Source organism: Gadus macrocephalus, chromosome 5 (assembly GCF_031168955.1).
Source record: "Gadus macrocephalus chromosome 5, ASM3116895v1".
In the NCBI taxonomy this organism is placed as follows: domain Eukaryota; kingdom Metazoa; phylum Chordata; class Actinopteri; order Gadiformes; family Gadidae; genus Gadus; species Gadus macrocephalus.
In genome coordinates, this window is record NC_082386.1 from 11,707,532 (window position 1) to 11,714,070 (window position 6,539).

Below are 6,539 nucleotides of genomic sequence, written 5' to 3' on the forward strand. Positions count from 1 at the left end.
GTAAATAATTGATAAATTAAAAGAATAAAAAATAAGTTTTTCTTCAAATGTATTTTAGTCGAGAACAGCATTTCAGCAGTTGCATAATCGTTGAAATCTTTATATTATTATTTGAATTTATTTAAATTATATTATAAAGAAATGTTTTTATTACCTGACAATAATGCCTCTTAAAAGACAAACCCCCCACATGAATACATAGTTGGTTTCAACCAAAGAGCCGGGAGTCTGCGTTTCCAATCCCTGGTTCCTGGAAAAACCCTTGTTATTAAACATCTGTGATTCATTTTAAAAAGCACCTTTCATGTGTCCCATGTCCCCCCATGTATTCAGGTGATGAGGGTTCTCCTGAACATCCATACAGCTGTTCCCTGCGTCAGCAAAGTGGAGGAACAAACCAAACATACCTGTGGGAGTGGTGTCTGGATGGTGGCTGGCCTAAGCAGCCTCACCTGGCCCGAGTCCGACTGATTGGACTCTGGGTGAGGTTGCACACCTGTGGTCACTTGCAGGATTGCAGTTGAGTAGGTCTACTATGGCCATTTGATAGAATTACTGCAAAACCCTTTTCCTCCAGAGGGTGGCAATCAAGTACAAACTGGGATATCATATTCTACCGTGTGACTCCGTTTATAAAGCCAACACATGAGAGCAAACGGAGCAATACCAATCAATGTCATCCCTTGAGTGAACTACCAAAAATACAGTTCCATTTGAAATAGGAGCATATTTGTGTTTGACCCTTTATACATGAATATTTCCAAAATGAAAGACCGCAGGAGGGTTGTGGTGTAATGGACTCTGCCCTTACCTCCCTGCACCCAGCACATTGTCCTTGTAAATGGCATTTTGTTCAGGGCGCGTTAGCCAAGCCAATGATCCGTCTATAAAAGCTGCTTGTTCCCTGCAGACCCAATGTTTTATATAGGTCCTTACTGCGTTACTTATCTGGAAGACAGATCTTCAGTAAGGTGAGGCCTTGTTCGCCAAAGTAGTAACTGTCTTTTAAAAAATACCGTGAACAAATGGTTTTAATAATAGGCCTAAATAATAAAAAAAAATCTTAGTAGGATCATGAAATGTGACATCACCGGAATACAAATTTGTCTCGAGGTGCAACTAAATACTTGGAAAACAATTCGGTCTGAATTTGAGAATTACTTCAAATATTTATCCTGAAATGTGAGACCATGTTTAAACGTAAGCTTTTCTGTTCCCCCTATATATATATATATATATATATTATATATACATATACGTATATATAAATGGTCTTACATTTCAAGATAGATATTTGACGGAATATCTATATAAATAGGCCTATATGAGAATCACTTATTCTCTTTACAACACACATTGATATATGAGGAGCCTATAGGACCCTGAGGGCTCCTGTACCCCTGAGGGCGGAGCAGTGCCATGAGTAACAGATCCAGAGGAGTCGATAAACCCAGACGCCCCCCCCACCCAGGTTAATGCTCCTCCCCCTGTCACTGGAGGACAGAAACCACAGGAGGCAGCAGCTCCAACACGTCACAGTGGCTGGCGATGCCTGGCATCGAGCGGCCTGTTGTACGCGATGAGCTGGCCTCTGAGCATTGATTTCCTTCGATGCCAGTGAACCCAATGAGCTGTGAGGAGAGTGGGTTTGGATCTGGTGTTCAGAACGAGTGCTCGTTCCCTCCCTGTAGTGGGTGTGCTGCTGGACCAGCGTATGACAGCTGGAATACAAAGGAGAAATAGGGCCGCTAAATGAACAAATTGTTGACCGCTTGGTTCTTTGATAGAGGTTTTTTATTCCCTTAACGATGAGTTTGATGTTTACGGGATGACAGTTGTCCACAGATGAACCTTTTTGACGTGTCTGCTGGTATTGGATCATAAAATGTGATTAATTAACGCAACCACTTTGCAGGGTTTAGGGTGATTGAGTAAATTTGACCATGATGTATATTTTATAGGGCCTATGTATGTATATGCCATATAAAATATAAATTCTGTTAAAATTGACTCTCAGACCAGTGTCTGAGGACATGACTCAACCAGTGCCTGCATTTGGACATGACTGTCAGTCGCATCGCATCCAGCCCACGCCTTGTCTGTTTCCCCCCTCCACCCCGCCTAAACGTCCCATTGCTCCTCCATTCCTCATCCTCCACCCTCTCCCTCCTGGGCCTCATCCATCACCGTGGCGACAGGGAGGAAAGGGCCGGAGCATGCAGGGGAAGCTATACAGGTTTAAAGCCCTAACTTTATTAGCCCCAGAGAGATCGTAAATCTACAATTTTCACCAAGCACCCTGAGTCCCCCTTGGGGAAGAGCAGGTTAAACACTGCATGCTTGCTTCTGTCCCGTGGCCTGATAGTAGCTGGCAGTAGGAAAACGTTGTCCCCTACCGAATCGCGTTCAGTACATATACACATAATGAAGCAGCGAATCAGCTCCCTTTACATAGTGCAGTGTTGTGATGGATGGGCAAGTGTAAAGCCAATAAATTCCTTTGCACAGTAGCATAGCATCTTACCATCCCTAGAGCTTTCAATACAATCACAGACGTGGATTGTCTGTCCTCCAGTTAGGAGGGCTTTTAGGTGTCAGTAGTCATAATGTGACTCCCCTCAAAAAAACAACACCTCAACAAATTTCCCCCTTCCACAATAAGATTGTAGTCTCTTCGATAAAGAAGAAATGAAATGGTAGGCAGTAAAATAATGAATGGATATCATGCATTTATCACATAGCATGGATTGTCAACATCTCTAGGTGAGTGCATTCAATTATATCACAAGCCAGACTGGGACTTTCGTTTGACGAAGAGGGATGCATCACCCTGATTGGACAAGTTACCCCGCAGGGCCTTTACAGCGATGGGTCGACAGACGACTGGATGTTGAGTACATTTTCGTGTAGAAACACCTGTTGTAAATGCTTTCTTGTCAACGGATGTAGATGTGAGATTCAGCCTCGAGGCTGAATCTCACATCGAGAACATAGGAGGACCCCTAACACCGCTCGCTCCATCACCGTGGTGTGTACGACAGTGCATGTTAAACCGTCTTCCTCTAAAAGCATGCTGGCAGGGAGGGAGTTACTCGGCGTGTCGGTGTGTAAGTGAAGCACCGCCGTCTGTTTTTAAAATAGTCTCGTCAGGTCACCATATCTTTTATTTATTCATTCAGACTGGCGTGCCTAAGGCAGAGGAGGCGTTTTATTTTTTCCCTAAAAACGACTTTAGACTGACTATTCAACCGGTTGCAGTTAGCAGCGTAACATCATCAGGCATGAAATCATAAATGACTGAAGAAAACAATAGCATTCTGATTGGATTTTTTTCCCATCTACTTACAATTTGGGAGCTCTATTATCAAAGTCATAAAAGGGAGATGGGAACAATATGCTTTGTTGCCCATAAATCCTTGCTTTTATTATCTCGGATTTTAGTCCAGGTTGCATTTTTAATGAAGAATATGTCTTTGTCAATGCTGGGCTCCGACTGATTATAATTCGTTGACCATGCTTGTCCCATTCCCAATCCAAAGACTTTCTCTGATTAAAGTCACGCAACATGGAAGCAACCTGGAGATCAAAGGTATTAAATATTTACGGTGCCTTTAAATTGTGACCTTTGCAGGCCAACAAGGGATGAGGCTACGATTGAGGGTCTATATTCAAAAGACAACCAAATCTCCCTCGCTCTCTCTCCCTCTCTTCTCTCTCCCTCTCTCTCCATATCCTTCTCTCCCTCTCTCCCTTCCTCTCTCCTCTCTCCCTCTCTCTCCCTCTCTTCCTCCCCCCTCTCTCTTCCTCTCACTCCCTCTCTCTTCCTCTTCCTCTCTCTCCCTCTCTCTCTCCCCCTCTCTCTCTCTCTCTCTCCTTCTCTCTCCCTATCCCTCTCTCTCGCTCTCTCTCTCTGTCTTTCTGTCCCTCCCTATGTCTCTCCCTCTCTCTCTCTTTCTTTCTCTCTCTCTCCCTCTCTCTCTCTCCTCTATGTCTCCATATCTCTCTCTTTCCCTCTCTCTCTCTATCTCTCTCTCCCTCCCGCCCTCTCTCTCCCTCTCCCTCTCTCTCCTTCTCCCTCCCTCTCTCTCCCTCCCTCTCTCTCCCTCTCTTTCCCTCCCACCCTATCTCTCCCTCCCTCTCCCTCTCTCTCCCTCCCTCCCTCCCTCTCTCTCTCTCTCTCCCTCCCTCTCCCAATCTCTCCCTCCCTCCCTCCCTCTCTCTCTCTCTCACCCTCCCTCCCTCTCTCCCTCTCTCCCTCCCTCTCTCTCCCTCTCTCGAAGGCACGGGCAGGGTTATCTTTAGTCCCCATTGAATATTTATACAGCCAGAACTCGGTCACTGATCTCTAAGGTGACTCTGTAGGGGGTGCTGGTGTGCAGCCATTGGCTTGGGGATGAAGTCACATGTGACGCACTGTCTCCTCAAAGTGTCCTTCCATGCCGGTTAGGGGAAGGGATTGTATTTAACGCCGCTGAAACATTCTGCTATCTCCTCCCGCCCTTCGCCCACCGCAGAGTCAGAGCGGAGCGACATGGCCGTTTAACCGTTTGATTGAGCGTGTGGCTCATCTGATCCCCTGGTTAACCCATCATGACCAACCATAACACTGCTTGATTGGAATGAATGGGATTGAATTTTCAGCCCCTTTTTGCTTCCTTTGGAGTTATTCCAATGGGGGCTTTTACTGTTTGGATACCTGGTCCATGGGCCATACATAACACAAACCTGAGCCTCCTGTTCTAATAGGGGGAACATGTAGAGGTGGAACAGAGAGGAGAGTGTTGGAGTCAGGGTGGTTCTGATCATCTAGAGATGGAACAGTGAGGAGAGTGCTCTAGAACAGAGGAACAGAAGAGGAGAGTGCTCTAGAACATCTAGAGGAGGAACAGAGAGGAGAGTTCCGGATTCTTGGTGGTTCTGATGGAAGCCGCACTGAGGACAAGTCAAGGTTGGAACACACAAGGGAGGGAAGAGACTAAGAAAATGGAAATTAGAAAACCCTAACATGAACTTATGGGCCACAGGGGAGCGGCTTGCATCACGGCGCTCCTCCACTGAACCTCGTATAACGCCGAGGAGACAGAAGGCCGAGTATAACCTAATTACCAAGGTATAATTGGAAAAGGCCGGTTTTTTTCTTCCAGTGCGTTTTTCTGCTCCACAAAATCCTGTTGTTCACTTCTGATGGCTCGTTCTTCGTTACCACAAAATGGCTCATTTAGCAGCAGGCGTTCAGTGACTGGGAGGCGGGAGAAGGAGAAGCAGAGCAGACCCTGTCTCCGCTCATGCATACAGTGAGGGAGTTGGAGTCAGCCGGTATACCATTAAAGTACAATCAACTCTCCCCCCCTGAGCGAATTGATTTCTCATTGCTCGCGTCCCAGTAGAACAGGGGGATCTTAGAAGAATAGCGTATAGGTATAGGCATCTAAAATAAACCAGCAACGATAACAATCATCTTATCATGTGATGGTTTATTTTGCTGTAGGCCTACAGCTGGAAATTACTTGTATTGTAGCCTATATTCCTTAAACTTGTTTCTTTAAAAAAATAGACTTAAGCATAGAAGAAGTGATACAAATAAACAAAACTGTTTAAAAAAAGCTTGTCTCCCGGGGAGAAAAAGTAATAAGAAAATAGCACAGTGGTTCACAAAAGGCTTGGGGGAAACTTTCTGGGCACGGGATGCTTTCATTGTTGGAAGCATAAAGCTGAGCCTGAATTGTAGGCAGAGATAAGTGCTCTGGAGAAAAGAAGAAAAGAGAAGAACAACAACAACAAACTGCAACAAAGGAACATGAGGTGTAGGGGGAGGGGGGGGGGGGGGGGGCTGGCGTCCAAGGGCGTCATAAGACCGAATGCGTGTGTGTGTGTGTGTGTGTGTGTGCACGCGCGCGCAGTGTGTGTACAAGCAGTACAATGCCAACAGGGGTGCCCGAATTCTCCACGCACTGGAAATCAATTTCACACAAAAAGCGGAGGACTTGGACGAAGGCGTATCGGGAGAGGCGCGTTCATTGGATTTGGAGCCCAGCAGTCAGCGGTTTTGGGACCGAAACCGTGAGCTGCTTTTGGTGGCGTGGCGGGGGGCGGTCTAGTCACGTGATCAGCTCTCGAACCACCGGCCAGCTGTGGAGATGAGATTGTTTTTGGGGATCGAACGCTTTATGCACTATACTTTATGTCGCAACTTGTTGGACAGCGCAGATGCAGAGCGCATGGATCGTAGGCAGGGTGCAATCTAATTTGAATGCTCAGTCTTCTGACAGAAATATGGAAAAAACAATTGCAGCTATGTAGCCCTCTGGCTGAAAATGATGGGTACTTTATATTAATTTATATTCGCAGTTTCATCCACAGTTATGCAGGCAGATTCCACATGCATTTAAAATAATGATGAATCAATTATTTGACATCAAATAATGAAGCACTGCAATAGAGAACAAATATTCGGGCTGCCAGAATTGCATGAATACGTCTATTCATGTTCACTTCAAAACTAAAAACATCATCTATTTAAACTAAAGATATATATTTTT